The sequence below is a fragment of the Patagioenas fasciata genome, chromosome 2 (genome assembly GCF_037038585.1).
Source record: "Patagioenas fasciata isolate bPatFas1 chromosome 2, bPatFas1.hap1, whole genome shotgun sequence".
Classification (NCBI taxonomy): Eukaryota; Metazoa; Chordata; class Aves; order Columbiformes; family Columbidae; genus Patagioenas; species Patagioenas fasciata.
This window is the reverse complement of record NC_092521.1, coordinates 99,370,432-99,387,576: the sequence shown is the minus strand read 5'-3', so window position 1 is coordinate 99,387,576 and position 17,145 is coordinate 99,370,432. Positions and strand designations below refer to the sequence as shown.

General features: G+C 38.8%; 1 long non-coding RNA gene across 1 annotated transcript in view; it reads left to right on the top strand.

Annotated features, from left to right (window-relative positions):
- The window catches only part of LOC136098931 (uncharacterized), a 59,521-nt gene extending 43,491 nt beyond the window's left edge, over positions 1-16,030 (top strand). The window contains exons 7-8 of the long non-coding RNA XR_011737599.1: positions 1,287-1,376; positions 14,831-16,030. This is a non-coding gene — a long non-coding RNA (uncharacterized lncRNA). The remainder of the gene's footprint in view (positions 1-1,286; positions 1,377-14,830) is intronic.
- The last annotated feature ends 1,115 nt before the right edge of the window (positions 16,031-17,145 follow it).

Here is a 17,145-nt window from a genome sequence, read left to right as displayed (position 1 = left end):
AGACAAACAGGAGGAAGATACATCAGAATCAACTTCCCAAACAAACCTAAATTCACCCTCATGTTCCTCTACTTAATAAGGCAACAGCTCTAAGCTTGAGCAATGTGTACAAGAGATGCAAATGTACTCATGCATTTCCTGGAAGGCTACTGGGAGACAAACAACAATTTTGCAGCAGCATACTATAGACTTACCCAATATATACACATATTTATTACAGTAATATTGAAAGAACAGAGTGCTTCTTTCACATGTCTGTGCAGCTTGTGGACAATGGAAGCCTCTTCCTGTTCAGTGTCTCTTGGCACTACTCTGTGATCAAAAAAAAAAAAAGGCAGCAACAGCCTCTCCCTCTTTCTCTCCTCCCATAAATATTTGAGATTCACATGGTTTTGTCTGCTTCACTGAGAAATGGAAAAAAAAAGACTAAAAGCAGGGCCAGACATTCATAACAGTCTGCTTTTTTGTTGTTGTTTTTGTTCTTATTAAAGGGTTATAGTTACCTATGTAAATTAGTTTATCTACTCACATAGCAGAAGGTAGGAAGGACTTTTGAGGTAGAACATAAAGTTAAATCTAATTTTGCAGTGGTAATCAAGCATGGCTCTCAGAAGATAATTCTGAGAGATCAGAAATCAGTTTAGCTCTTGGACACAACTTGGGTGTTCTTACTAACAAACATTGTCACCTAATTCCTGGAAGGATTTCACCAGTGTTACAAAGAACAGCAATAATCCCACTTAAAATGCCTTCTACAAAGAAAAAAAAACTTCTTTAACAAATAAATTGATTCCCTAGGGAAGTCTCATTTCTCTAAGCAGCACCAAAAATTAAATCTCATGTCCGTCTCTGATACATATATCTATAAAAGGTAAATATTTGAGACATGCATCCATGCACTTATTACCTGTAGCTGTTCATATATGCTAATCTAGGAATAAATTATGTTTCTATTGGACCAAACAAGGAATCAAATACTCTAAGAGAAATCCAGATGGTACAACCACTATTAGGCAGCCTTTGGACCCTGCTTAGGACATTATGTGTACTTCAACACTTAAATATGAGCAGTGAAAAAATGAGCAGTGAAAAAATTTCTTATAAGAGTAAAAAATTTAGAAGATTCTTTATTAAACATCAGCCATGTATTGAAAGTTCGTCACACATTTTGACAGTAACTCACCAGGCCCAAGTGAAATATTTTATTTAACTACCTCGACTTTGAAGCTCTAAGCAGTAAAAATATTTTTCTTAAATGACTGATGAATAACCTGTTTTGTTCACAGTGTGATGCCAGGCCAGTATGCCAAAATAACAAGAGCATCAGCTACCATTTTTTGCTGGGGTGCCCAAGACATTGCAGTTGGATTTACAAGGTGGGTTAAAAGCTTGGGATATGTTCTGTACAGAAAGGAAACACAGAATCTCCAGGCAGCTAGTGAGATTTTATTGGGGGCTTTTTTTTTTTTTTTTTTTGTACCATGTCAATGACTAGGAATTCAATCTTCAATATCTAGTGGCTCAACCATTGTAAAAAATGAAGTAGTAATAGATTTTTGGACACTAGAGAAACACACAAGTGAATCTTGAAGTTCAGAGATGGACTGAGTAGAGCAAAGAAGATTAGACTACTTCTCTACATTTATTTTCTGTCCCTTCATCAACCCTAAGATGGATGTAGGAGGTTAGAATAACAAAACTAATTTTACATCAAACATTAGAGATGAAAGGGGTTTCAGTCACATCTTTTCCTCCTCCTCTGCCCCACATGACGTGCAGCAAGCTAGGAAAAAAAAAAAGCAAATATTAACCAAACCAGAATGCAAACAACCTCAACCTTCAAGACTGCTGAGGGCTAGAAAAATAATCTTATACCAAATACATGGACAGGCCTTCTTGAGGAGACATCCTGCATTGAAGAAGAGACCACAGGTGAAGCCATTTCTTAAAGAACTGATAAAACAACTATCTGTATATCAGCTGGCCTATCATCCTGGGAGGCAAACTGGGGAAGTCAGAAAAAAAATAAACTATTCTTGGACTATCATTGCCTTGTGAGTAAGTGCACTTGGCCTTTGAACTGGTTAAGCTTTTTAGTCCAGCTACACTCCAATTCAGGGGTTTAACAGTGCTTTGGAGATGCAGTTATGGGCCACCCACCTTACAAACTGCAATGATGCTGTAATGAGCACAGTTCACTCCTAGTTCCAGTGCAGAAAGAGATAGATGGGGACAACTTCTCATATATTGACAGAAGTATTAGAGAACAGTGACAATAGCATCTTTCCTTAAAAGCTGCCTTGTGTCTACTTTTTCTACTGGAATGAGGTTTGGAGGCACATAACTCACCAAGCTGACAAGCCTTTAGGATGTCCATGTTAAACCTGGTATATGGACAATATGTGGCATGCCATGTGCTAAGTGTAAAAATCCTCCTTCTGAGTAAAATGAGATTCATTTTCAGAACACTGCTTTGGAGGTTTACCCACACAGGAGTGAAATCATCAAAACCTAGGTCAACGGCATAATTTGGGACAGGCCCAGACCACAAAGCACAGGCATGACTGCTTTCTCTTAAAGTTTAGGAGTGCCTGGAAGTGGTCGGTGACCAAGCTGGTGTTTGGACTTTCTTCTAGAGGTAAATTTTAAGCACAGATGTGGAAACGATTGAAGGTCAAATATACCATGAAATGGATATTCTGGAAAGAGAAGGAAAGAGGGAAGAAAAGACAAAAATATTAATTGCACGCTGGACAGCAGGAAGAGGTTACACCAAAGAAGGCACACAAGGTAGGGCAAAGAACCTGCATGACTTCAAGCTTTGAAGCTGGGCATCCCAGGAAGGCCTGGATCTCTTGCCTGTGTCTGGCATCCTGAGCTAAAATCTTTAGTGACAGAAATAAAACAGATATTTAAAATGCAGGAGAGCCAAACTTTTATGGTTTTCAGTTTTTTAACCTGGGGCATGAAAGCTGGCCAATGCTCTTGGTGGTTGTGCAACAGATTGCACCACTCCATGTGTCAGAACATCATCTGGTGAGCCGCAGTGCAGTTTGCAGCATCTATCATGCAGACATCCAAGATGATAACAGTGGAGGCTACTGAACGAAGGCAAGAGGTGTCTTAGGAATAGAGATGGAGGTGTAGGCACCATCTGCCTCTCCTTGTGTTAAGTTCAACCTAGTTGCTATCAGTTCATCAGGATTATAAAACTTTATTGCACCCGCCCACAAAACCAAGGAATTAAAAAAAAAAAAAAAGAGGGGAAAAATTATCTCTTGTTCAAACACTGAAGATGGATCAAGAACAACCCTGGCACAAACATTTCTGTCAAATGAACAGGGGGATTCAGTAGTTGCTGAGAAATTTATATTAAAGAGTCTCACTTAGGAGATTGTAACAGCCTGCATAGTAGGCTTCAGCCTAGTATTTTCATATGACATACTAACAACAAAAACTGATGAAATTTCACATTGTTCACAGTGAAAAGAAAACATTAGTCCATTTTCCACTGTCTTTGCTTTGGTTTAATTTTGCCCCAGTGTATTTTAACTTAAGCCAATTTGGGATGTTAACAGCATACAAATATGCTTTTCCTGTGAGCTGCCAGGGAAGGGTTTTTTGAGCTGGAATTGTGTTAAGCTGATTACTTCTTTTAATTTTTTTCTTAATAATAGAGTATTTTTAATTGGTTGAATCCTAACAGCTGATATAGCTGTTTAAAGAGTCAGGGAATGCAAATGAAGACTGAGAAATTAGTTCAATATGAAGTCAGAACTCTCTCTATGCCATGGCAACAGCAATTTTTCATTAAATTATAGGTTCCTCAGGGTTGCTCTCTCCATATTGACAAGAACATTTCATAGGGAGAGAAGGTAACGGAAAACAGAGATCTTACTGAAGAAACAGAATTTTTATGACGAGCAATTAACAACATATATCCCAGCATGTCACAGCGGGTCTTCTCCTTTCATTCCATGAAATAAACTGATTATAAAAATGCTTCCCATTTGAGTGCCTCAGCCCTAATGCAGTTTGCATCAGGTTGCATTTCCCCTCAGGCTGAAAAATACTGACATCAACTTGAACATGGAATGTATTGAACCTGCCATCACCAGCCTAAGAAACCTCTGTCCTCACTGTTGCTCATACCTTCTAGTGAGCTGTCTGCTTGCACAGATGGGGCTAAATCAGTTCCACTCAGGAGTCTGCTTTCACATGGATTCACACTTTGCCATTTCCCCATAATATTTCCATTTTGCATATGCTGTTTTTTTAATGTCATTTCTTCCCTTTAAAATCCATGCAAACCAGTTACACTAAAACCAGCCCAGAAGCCTGCAGAACCTCCACTCCTCAGGCACTTCAGGTAAATAACCTGTAAGGAGTGGTAATAATGTAAAGGTACATATACATGACTTCATTATCTCCATTTGCAAATCACAACAAAGGTGGTATTGACAGAACTGTGATAAAATGTGTCTTGGCACTACATTTTTGTCAGTGTTTTTTCTTATTTTGATTATTTATAGGAACTATTATGTCTTTCCCTCTGAGCAGCACTACATGGTTTCCTAATGGAAAACTAAATGGGTCCTTGTTTTCCCCCTCTCCTTTTCCAAATTTCCACTCTTGGCCATAAAGAGCTATTCTTTATACCAATTAGTTAGAGAGTGAAGGTGTTTCTCTTTTAATCACATATCCCAGAGTAAGAAACATTGCTAAGCACTAAATCACAGCTCAGTAGTAGGCTTTCTAAAGGAGTTGTGTCTAAACTGAATGTTAGGCAGCATAACCCTGGTATGCTAATGGTGGCCCAAGGTCTGGATTTGAGTGACGAATCTGGGTACAGCTACAACTTGTACTACTGGGAGGTTTTAACTGGAGCAAAAAGTTTACACTGTCTTTACTGTATTACTGTCTCAGCTTCTGTCTGCACTGAAGTCCTCTGTCTAGCCTCAGTTCCAGAAGGCTTTCCTGTGGGGAAATGGAAAACATTAACCCACATGGTTTTCTCTACTTCCAAACTCCTGGGGTATCTTCCACTTTTGAAATCAGGGCTTCTTCATAGCAGTTTAAACAGCTGCAGAGCATTTGTACAAAAAAACAGAGGGTTGAAAGAAAATTTAACTCAAAATTTTTCTCGTTCTGATTTCTCTTCAAATTTTAAAAACATTTAAAAGGCACAAACCTGGAGGTGTTATAGAAAGCAATAATGGAAAGGAGACCAAACCACTTTTTATTTGGTCTAGAAAAATCAATCATGCTTCCAAAATAAAAATTTTAATAAGACTTCATATTTTATTGAACTTAATATCTGAACACACTGAAAGAGAAGAAACCATACTCTTGATGCTGTTGAGAATACGATAAAAGGAAATTCTGTACATGACAACTATCAATCATGATTTATACTTTGTATATCAGGATTCCCAATAACTGAAAGTGGGTAAGAGAAAGCAGAAACATAGGATGGAAGATGCAATTTGATTTTCTGTTTACAGTGTTCAGATTCTAGTAATAAGCATCAGTGGTGGGGTGGTATTAAAGGCCTTAAACATCGCATGTAGAAACCATATTTCTGAAGTTCATAGCAGACAGCTAAACTAAGTTTCCCTCTCTATTTTCCTTAAGATTATAGTAGAAAACAATAAAAAAGGCCTCATCTTTAAAAGACGTTTATCAAAGATTTGCTTATAAAACTGTACCTCAAAAGTCAAGCTTGCACATACAGAAATGGTGCCTCAACATGTGCAGAAAGACACCTGTGAGCAAGGGGCTCTCTAGTATGAGTGAATGCTGGTCTGAGATTACAACATGTGCACACACAGAGAGCCAGCAAGAGATATGAAATCTGATGTTTCCAAACATTTAGACAGGATTAAATTTGGTTTTAACATTCGGCACTTCTTTTCGGTACTACCCTACCCCGGCCTCGTCTACCTTTAATGCCACTGCTTACAAAATCTATTCAGGGATTTCCTTGTCACAGTATCATAAGTCTCACCCTTATCAATGTTCATAGATTCCTTCCTTTCCTAATACTTGAATACTTGCGTGGGTTGGTTTTGTGTGTGTTTTGTTTGTGTTAGGTTTTTGTTTGCTTGTTGGGTTTATTGTCTGTTTTTGGTTTGCTTTAAGACTCCCATCAGCCTGACCTATTCAGAAACCTGGTAAAAATGTCAGAAAATGCTAGCAGAGTGACCTTGCCTCCACTTTCACTAGCTTCATGATTCTCTCCTAAGAGCACCTGGGAGATGAGCGCCTTCTGCTAAGCAAGTTCTGCGCGGGTCAGGGCAGAGCATCAGAGGAAAGCTCAGGATCACAGCTGGTTAGTGGTTAGCAAGGCACAATCTTCTGCTCTCATTTTGGGGAGAAGAGAGGAAGGACATAATTTCCCTACAAATTATGCATAGCAAGGAAAATAACATAAATAAACACTTGTGATGTGTTTCTCCCTTTCCCGTGCTTGCCAAATATGTTTTTTCCACATTTTCTAACCAAACATTAAACTAAAACCAGTTTACTAATGACAGAGGATTTACTGATGTGTTCAGAAAGCAAACACCTGTCACAGAATTAATTCCCCTCTGTCTTTTACAGCCAGTGGGTCAATTATTGTATTCGAAGGTTTGAATTGTCTTCAGGAGGAAGCATGCAAGGGCAGAATTTCAGACCAAGTAGTGTTTTTGCCTCATTTTACAGGTCAATCATCCAGTACTTCAGCCTAACACCTACTCAGAATGATGCATCTCATTCCTGCTTCAGGTTGTATTTGCTCTATTATTTCTACAGAACCACCTACAAAACCTCTGGAAGTACAAAGTTTGGTGGCTGTCTACTTTAACAATATGTCTATATGTCCATTAGCTACTTAGCATGTAAACTGTTCTCAGGAAGATTCACTGACCAGAGATGTAAGATAAGAGCAATAAAAACAGCTGTTATTTAGACAGTAAAAATGGCAGGAGATCTTTGCTAAAGGGTCACTTCTAAAAACTGTTCTCTAAGTGCCCCACTTACCCATAGTACAGGCGTTTTGGCTGCCTGCTGGCACTGAAGGTTGTATTTAATGCTTCAGAAAAGTAAGGAAAGGAAAAGCACAAGCCTGTTCCCCTCTATGGATTTATTCATCATGGAGAAAAGCCACTGAAAATGGGGTGTGTTTTTCCCAGACTATTTTACATTCAAAACAACAGCCCTGTCTGCACTGGAAAATTCCGCAGCATGTGGAAACCTACAGAGGGACTGAAAGAAGGGACTTGGAGAAAATGGTGTATGTTTTAATTAGATTGAATAAGGGTAACCAGGCTCACAATAAACCTCACTCAGATCTTCTGAAGTTCCTCCAGAAAAATAAGAAAATCCAGATTCTAATTTGTCTGATATTTCTAAAATTAATAATATTGCCAGCAAGCCCCCCCAAACCCTACATGCTTTTCCACCTGTCATTTACCTCTTTTATAATAGATGTGCTTATATAAGAAAAAGCAAGTTTTAAAATGGAGAAGCTGCATAATTTTAAACAATATTTTGTGGTGGTCATTGATGTCAGTGAAAGTTGATTGTGCTCAGATACCTACAAAAATCAGTGCCAGTGCTGAACAATATGCATACATATATATACACACACTTTAACAAAGATAGAGATGTATCTTTGCTCTGTATTCAGGTATTCATAAACTCTTCAGTATTAGTTCAAGCTGTGTTGCTGTGAAATCATAAGCAATATGAGATAGGTTTTTATACGAAGTATGTGTGCATTCAGTATTCTAATGCTTTCCATAAAGCATATTTAGCGTAACACACTCATGTAAACACAAACTGTCCATGCAGGAAACATATTCACTATGGTTATTCAGAAAACTCATTAAAATTACAGGGCATGTACAACTATGTCTAAATCTTTGGTTTGTTCTTACAATTCAGCTGCTAGCAGAGCTGAAAAGAAAACAACCCCAAGAGCTATAAGAGCATTCTGAGAAGTAGACCGAAAGCTAACCACAGCTTCCACTTTGCTTTTAGAATAGCCACGTTATAAAAATTTTACTTTGAGTAAAAGATGTGGCTAGATAATACTAAACTCTTTTTCCACTAAGAGCTTTAGGAATAGTATTAGCTCACATGGAAATAATTTTTTAACTAGCTGGGAGTGGCTCCCTAACAGTTCCTGAAGCTGTTCCCCCATGCTCATATCCCCTCCTCTCTGGCTCATTTTAGGAGCTACACCCAGTGTGCAAAATGACCTTTGCACCTAAAGAGGCAGAAACTATTTTATGCATGGAAAGAAAGGAATATCATGACTGACTAGCTAAAAACACCATGAGAGTCAAAGCAGAACTTTGTACAGTTTTTACCTGACAAAGGCCAACAAGATTAATCTGTCTTAATGATGCTGTGATGACATAAAATGACCTCAGCTTTGCAGGGTCCTGGAACATTATGACAAATGAAGTTTCCCAAATGATGCTGTAAGAAGCTGGGAAGCTTGGTAAAGCTGGACTTGTATATTCTTGAAATCTGTAAACTTGAAAGGCCCTCTTCAAGTCTGAGGTCAGAAAAACAGAGGATTATATAAAAACCAGTGATGGTGGAAGAAGAGTCAATTGTATTTAAACATGACAGCAAAGATTCAGTGCTTTAGCCCATGTATACTGAACTATCAGGATCACTTTTCAATTGATCTTTCACGTGGTCTCTTAGCACATTCTTTGGCCTCTTCACTTAATTTTTTCCTACCTTCTGTCTGGGTATATTTCTGAGATATTAGACTCCAAAATATCACAGCAGTCTGAACAGTTTATTGTGGGAGTAGTTTATAACGAATGAAATACTTATATGCAACACAGGGAAAGGACAGATCAAAACCTTCCCACTCACGTGGAAGACAGCAGGTGGATGACAATCCTAATGCTTCCAAAAAAAGAGAAGCAAGTAAGGGGATGAAGAAGAAAGAATAATTTTCTGTAGAATAGTATATACACAGAATTATTTGCCAAGTACAAGACTATTCAGGTAGTTAATAGCGATTGGTCAGAAGAACAGAGTGAAGAAAAGATACGAGAAAGAAAGAAAATAGGACCACATTCTCTTTTCAGTTCAGTAATTTCTTAACCACTTCAAGACATGGATACTCAGCCTGCCAGTCACACACCAACCCACTTCACGCACCTGCAAACTCCAGGTTTTATTGCTGCAATGCAGTGGACCAAGCATCCTTCACCCCACTGTGCCATGAAGTCCAGAAGGTGCAGGAAGCTTAGTAACTGCTCATGACTCCTATGTTGGTGTAAGTCAAATAATAGTTCTGGCAACCTTGTGCTACTAAAATGTTTTATAGACTTCCATGGATGCTCTTATGAACTGTAAGACCTGAGCTTGCCCTAGTGACAACCAGGAATGAGCATGTCGAAAGTGGTAGGAAGGCATTTTTATCCATGCTCTTCTCTACTTAGGATCTGGCTCATTATATGAAGCCACATATCTTGAGGAACCATGTCCACTTGCCCTGCAAGCACCCTTCTCTCTGCTCTCCACCCCTACAGTGAAATTGGGGTTTCTACACTGATATTTTGCATCAGGTCTATATGAGGGACCATCATGGTGTTGCCATGGTCTCCCAACACACCACCAAACATAGGACATGCAGCAGACAGAGCCTTACACAGACTCTTGGCTTGCCTGTATTATCTATTAGTACTATATTGTGACTGACACCAAGCTGCAGCCACAGCACCGATTGACATGTATTTCTCCAACTTAGATTTCCTTGAACACATTTCTATTTGCAAATAAAACTGAGACAAATTAATGAAGTTATTCCTCCTACACCCTAGAAAACAAGCCAGTTGTTTTAACTATTGTTAAATATTTAGGAATAAGTATCCCAGTTTCAGAATGAATGAACGGATAGAGATATTCAGCCCAGTTATGTTATTAATAATTTACACTATTTTTCAAACTTCATTAAATCTACCCAACGCATAGCCTCTACTCAGAATTTAAAATATCAAATTAATTTCTTGAATAGTTTAATTTTCTGGTGGATACAGAACCTGTTTTGCATTTCAGAGTGAGGCTTCATTACATTTGTATCATTTTGTTTATCTTCCACCAGGAAAAGACTCCAGAAAAGTAATTATTTTGTAATAATATATAGCATTTACACCTATTATAATCACAATCCTCAGAATGCAAACACAGTAGCTGACACGGTGATTTGATTGAATTTTACATGCCAGTTTGGAGTAATTTTAATTTGAATCCAACTTAGATGTGGCTGATAGTTTGAATATCACTATGCTGTAAGCCAAGAAGACAAATCAGTCAACCGTGGCACCGCACACTATACGAATTTCCCACTTTGCTACTGTACTTCACGCCAGTTTACATGTACTTGTAAGCAGTATCTTTACAATTAAACAATTGTAGGAAGCAAACAGCAGATTCAAAGGCAGCTTGACTCATTCCTGTTGAAGGAGGTGGCCGTGTGAGATCTGGGGCCATGCTCTGGGGACAGCAGAGCTGGCAGGCACAAGACCTTTATTACATTTGGACCCACTGCTTCTTTCCCTGTGAGCTGCTAAAGCACACTTAGCTCCGAAGCAAATAAATACAAGTTACTGCACCTCACTGCCATGAAACCAGACAAGTCAATGACGGTGCGTATGCTAGGTGACACACACACTGCAGTCCCCCAAAATGAGGGGAGTCTTTGCTTCACCTCATCAGAGTGGTTTAATTCAAATATTGATCATATTCAGTCTTTTGAAAAGAGCAGGTGATTCTTCATATCACTCACCAGGGAATTAATTGCGCCTCTGGAGCTACATATACTGGAACAATCTCCACTGTCGTCCCTGGTTTTGCCCTCTTTCCCTCCCTTTATGTTAAAAAACTGATTTTTTACTATTTACTTTAGAGTATGGAACAGCTGCTTCGTAGTACGACAAACTTGGCAAGTCTGAGGCATCAAAGCCTGACCAAGTTTTGCAAGGTATGATTTATAGTTCCCTTTTTCTTGTACAGTATGTGAGGAAGCCAAGAATGAATAATCCTTTTTGGGTGTCAGGAGTCCAGCCTTGTATCCTAGCAATAGCCAGCATGAGGCAAGTGGTCTAAACATATTTTTGTTAGATTTTGGAAATACTCTTTTTTTACCAGGGCTCACGTAAACCCATAAAGATTATAATACATTCCTACTTCATATAAGTTGCCTATATCATATGGTACAAAAGGTAGTTCACAAAAATTAGAGAATGCCACCAATGCAACAGATACAAAATATTTTTTAAAGAGAAACCTACTTGTTTTTAAAATTAATTCCAAAAATAGCAACTCCCATATACACTTGTTTTTAGAAACAGGGAAACATAGTCATTTGGAGTAGTTTTGCATAGCCATGCAACTTAGATTTTATTAGCTGATTAGATTTTGTTAAAAAAAAAAGGTTGGATTTTATAAAAGCACTACCTTTACAAGTGTTCATTCATGTTGACAAATCTGTTCCAACCAAGCTGTCAAGCTTCTTGTTTGTTTTTTTTTTTTCCCCTCAACTATGTCCTTGTTTTGCCCGCCTTTTTTTTTTTTTTTTTTTTTTTTTTTGTGCTAGTCAGAAGCAGCGCAAAGCAATTCCAGGTGATTTTGGACAAAGAGATCAAATACATGTCGTATTCTATTTCCATATACCAGAAAATGGTTTATTTTAAAACCAAACAGATCAGCAACTCCAGTATAAAAATACACACCAAACAATCAGACTCTGAAATTTGAAGCAGTGCTAGTGATTTGGTTTAGGATCTGGTGACAAATGTATTACAGAAAGGGCTGTAAATCACGGGAGTCAGTCTCAGTTGAAATGAGAGACCTGGAAGGACAGAGCTCCACCAGCCAGGGCAGATATGTAAACCTGACATGGCTGTGTGGAGACTAAAGCCTGACTTTTTTTCTGATTTCCAAGTTACCCACTCAGCACTTGACAAGATTGAATTAGAATAAACGTTCTTATACACCAAGCCCCTTATAATGTACAAAAACTTCTTAAAAATACCATTTTCTCTGCAATGAATCTTTAGTTCTTCAGTGAAATGAATTTTGCTCAAGAACTCAGGCTTCATGGTGAGATAAAAGGAATGAGATGGGGGAGGAAATGTAGAATCTGGTCACTAGGGGACTTTGCTTTTAGGTCTTGATTTTTACAGATCTTGAGTAGGGTTTTACACCTTTCTCTGCCAAACATTTAGCAGGGAAGCTGGCATAACTGCAATAGACACAGTCTCTCCATCTGAACCAGTAAGAAGCACCTGATGATTAAATATATTAAAAAACCAGTGTGCAAGTCCACAAATAAGACATGGGGCACTTGATAGAAAATGAAAGACTCTCCCACTTTCCCCTCCACACACACACACTTTGGTTAATAATAGTGAAAATAATCAGTCTTTGTATCACAAAACTAAGACAATGTCTTGATCGGAAAAGGGATCGTTTCTGTGGGAAAGATGGGTAGAGTACAAAAAAAAAAAAGAAAAAAGAAAACTAGTACAGATCTGGATCGGGAAACAGCAGTTTGTATCAATCTATTTAACTGATGGATAACAAGCTCCAGAGGGAGGAATTAAACTAGTTCTACGAGCCTTCAGTCTCAGGAGAGAATGAAAAAGCATAATGTCTCATGTTGGGAAGAGTGAACCTTTCATTTGGTTTAGACAAAATAAAATTTATAGCTTTGTTTGGCAGCAGTAAGTATTTTTTTAAAGACTAAAATACACATTTAGATTTCATATTTGCAGTTTTCATGAAAGGGAACTTTGTGTTTCAGCTGATGGGAATACTTGAAGAAATAATATTGCCCTTAATCCTACAGGTACACAGACAAACATACAACTGCAAGATCAGCAGCTGCCCACTTTTCTCAGACTTTTGAGACCACAGCCATTGAAGCTGCACCACAAAACCACATAATTGAGAAACTTTTTAGAAAAAATGAAATCCAAACAACCAAGAAAAACAAAACTGCCCCAGCAAAAGATACAGACACAGATTATAACCTTTCCCCCTTTATATGGTGGCCTAAGTGTATAAAAAGTCACAAATCCAGCCTGTCAAAACACAATTAATGAATATATTGATGCTAGATCTCCTTAGGCCATGACAGGACGCAGTAGTGGCAGCAAATAAATTTTGCTCTTAATTTAAAGCCCCTTTTAGCAGAACAGTGTGAAGCAGACTTGGTGCAAATGAGAAAGCCGGTGAAATCAGACACACTTTGCTCCTCCTGAGCCAAATCACTGCTGAGAATTCATCAACGATCCATAAGATGTGAAGAATGATGGAAGTGATTCTATACTGCTTATGATGTACAGGTGTCTTTGATTATATTTTCCAAGCATGAGAAACAGCAGTCACTGGCTAGATACCATTAAAAATAAGTAAGAAAAGAAAAGGTTAGAACAGGAGAACAACTGAAGTTTGGCAACAAAGAACTCCTGTGTTCCCAAAGAAAGAGGCACATTTCTTCTTAGTCAGTGCTGCCTGGAGAGGTATGTCCTCTTCCACGTAGGGTAGGGTGGGAGGGAGGGTGAATGACACACTCTTTTGCACAAGGTTTTCCAGATAACCCTGACTATCTCCCCAGATGTGAGGAATGCCTCTATATATTGTGGAGAAGGATGGAGATCAGGAGGTTCTCTAAAACCTCACTGAACTCTGCCACTGGTTGAACAGATTTGCACCTAAGTTTGTCACCTGTAAAACAAGGATCTTGGTATTTACTTTTTATTAAGTATCTGGATAGCAAATAATGAACAAGATGCTGTTAATAAACAAACACTTTACAATATTTTCCTGCAGTAAACCCCAAAATTAAAAATAAGGCTTACAGAAGGACTAAACATTTTTTTTGCTGATAAGGAAAAGAAGATTTTTCCTTCAGCGACTTGAATGTATTCCAGCCACAGAAATCAATAGCTTCAGAGGTCAACAATGCAGAGGTGCTGAGGCTGAATCTCAAAGTGAACAGGCAGCTAATACTGGAAAAATGCCAAAGCTACATTGAAATTATAGGTGGCACCCTGACCTGATACAGCAAAAAGAGGAGGAGATGTTGGTTAAGCTTTCAGTAAAATGCCTGCAGTACTGGAAAAACGTGGAGCAGCAGCAGGAGGAAAAGCAAGATATTATTAGCACTTTCAGTCAAAATGTGTTCTGTCAGGGCAACACAACTGCTGCAGTTAGAAAGAGCAAGCATTACTTTTCCTGGCTGACACAATCTGTGGAGAGGAGAACCAAAAACTACCAGGTAGTAGTCAAGAATTTTTAGCTACAAAACCTACTAGAAACCAGCTCCATCAAAGAGCAGACAAGTAAATCCCATTTGAAAGGGTGCATTTATTCAGGAAAAAGCAAAACTGGCGACCATGGCAAGATGGGCAGCTGAAAAGGGGGAATGGAACAATAGAAATTAACAGAATCAGAGTGGGGAGAAGACCTTCCTTTGTTGTGGGGCTCCTTGACTAATTAGCCAGCAAGGTGTGTCAGAGCACAGCTGTGTGCCACTCCATTTCACCATACTCTGCAGAAGGGACACAGGCTACCCTATGCATTGCGGACCAACTCTCCTGCTAGAAGATTCTCTCAGTAACTTCTTTCCTGACACAAATTATCATGCCGAAACTATTGTCCCTGTAGGATGGTAGCACCAAGCTGTTTAATTCTAGGCAAGTCCCTGACTTCCACTGAGAACATGGAAAAGAACAGTGCCACAGCCTTTTTCCTATGCCACAACAAAACCCTTGCACCTGTTTACTTTGTCTTTTCTGAACACCACCAGGTCACCAACCTTGGTCAGAGAGCCCAACCAAGCACGTGTGAGGAAACTGCAGGGCAGCCAGCTCTTCACCCAGAAGTTGCCCAGCAACAAGGCGAAGGACTCAGCTGCCGTAAGCCAAAAAGCAATTAATGCTCGTTCTTTTAGCCACCACCTTTGCGGTTGTCTCCTTTCAGCCGGGACCTTTCCCAAGCTCCCTTCACCCCAGTATGACTGGTTGAATGTCCCTCAAACAGTGAGAGAAAGAGTCCCCAGGAGGAGGATGGTGGTTATAAAGAGGTGCTCATTTTCATTGAAACAATCCATTTAATCAAACTATGGCAAGAAGGGGAGGAATAAATTAACCTAGTAGGCCAGATTGATCATATAGGACATAAACCAGCCACTCTTTTTGTAGAAGATGTCTTCAATTAAGAAAGATACTTAGGAAAATATATTTTTGCCATCTTAGTTAAACTAAGTAATACCTTTGTAGATCCATCAATTCCACCAGGATTTCCGCAGAGGACAGATAATACTTAGCATCAGGAAGACAGAAAGAGTGGACTAGGATATCACAGCCATGTGGCTTACAGCAGTATTTATGGATGCCTCATAGATCAAAGCCACATTATACTAGGTATTGAGCAAACAAACCACAAGGCTCACCCAATGAGCTGCTACTTGCACATTTGCAGAAACACTGGTAAATATAGACCCCTGTGTCAAGCATGGGTAGTTACAAGTTTGCAGGATAAGCAGCAGCCACAACATGCAATTGTTAGATGATGATCCAATATTTTTGTATTTATCTTAATAGAGAAACATTATGTCATCCCTAATTTCTTTTAAATACATATCAATATAACGGGTTTTGTTGCCTTCAGTTTTCCATTTTCACCCACTGCTTAATGTATTCCTCTATCCAATGCATCCTCCCTATCCTGAACTCTCTTTTTTCCCACTCCTCCTCACCTCCTCTATCCCCTCCAATAAATCTATTTTGGGGAAAATACTGTGCTAATGTTTGAAATTTTCTTTCTGATTCCCTCCACTAATGTGCACAAGAACCTCTACAGAGTGCAGCTTCATTTCAGAATCTGGCATTAAGCCCCACCAAATCACAGTCGCAATAACTTGATATTTATTTCATTGCTAAAAATACGAAATTTATCCTATATAACATGACAAAAGGTTTGCTCTGTTAATAAAAGAGACACTGTTGCTACTGAATAAGCAAAGGCTTATTTTCTGACTTTAAAATTCAATATAATTAAACAGAGAGGTTAATATTGGATTCCTAAGTAACATAGCTCTGCTCATGTCAATTATTCTTTGCAAACACAGTATGAGCCTTCATTAATGAAACAAATCAGTTCAACCTGCACCAGTGCATAAGCCCATTGTACTTCATATGACCTTGAGGTGCCTGACTGCATGTTCCTTTCCCCAAAGGGTATTTTCAGTTTTTTAGTTTCTTGTTCAAGCCTTTTCATAACCATGGACTGCAGAGAGTCAGTTGGAACATTAAAGACTCAAAAAAAAAGCACACAGATGGCTTTTAGCTCACGCGTCAGGACTCAGACTTCACTAAAAAAAAAATCTTCCTGAAGCAAAATAATCTTCCTGAAGTAAAAGTCCTGAATGTCAAAGAAGAAAATAATGTATCTTCCAGACTAAGAGGCAAAGTGGTAGGCAACACGGCACAGACAACACCTGTTTGTCCTCCTGAAGCTTTCAGACTCTTTCAGACTCTCTGATTATCTTCTCTGATCCTACTTCTGCTTTCCCTAGGGAAGTCAGTGCTTCATGTGTACTAAATTCATCACAGAGCTTTTACTGCACAAATGGGCCTTGCCGCTGAAGTGCCTTCAGCAACAGTTTGAGGTAGGTGGCTGCATCCTGCCAACATTTTCAGCATTATCCTTCTGGATAGGAAAGGGCAACATACATTCTTTTTTCAGAGACTGTCAGGGGACTATAGCACTATGCTACAGAAATCATATGTACCTTACACATATAGCACATCAGATATAAAAGAGATGCTTCTACTGGGGACATCAGCATTTTCTACATTGAGCTCCCATCAAAGTAACATCACAAAGAGGCAGAAGAGGTCCTTAATTTGATTTCTTCAACAAAGACTAAGAAAAGTCTAAAAGCCCTGAAAACCAGATTCTTTCCCCCCCTCCACCAAATAGTCATATTTAATTCGGAGAAAAGAAGCCCACTTGTATGACAGAGTTTACCTAGCACATTTTAAAATAAGCCGAGTGCCATACCACCCATCTGCTAAACAATATATATTCTGGGACTGACTTCTTATATAGGACACAGGG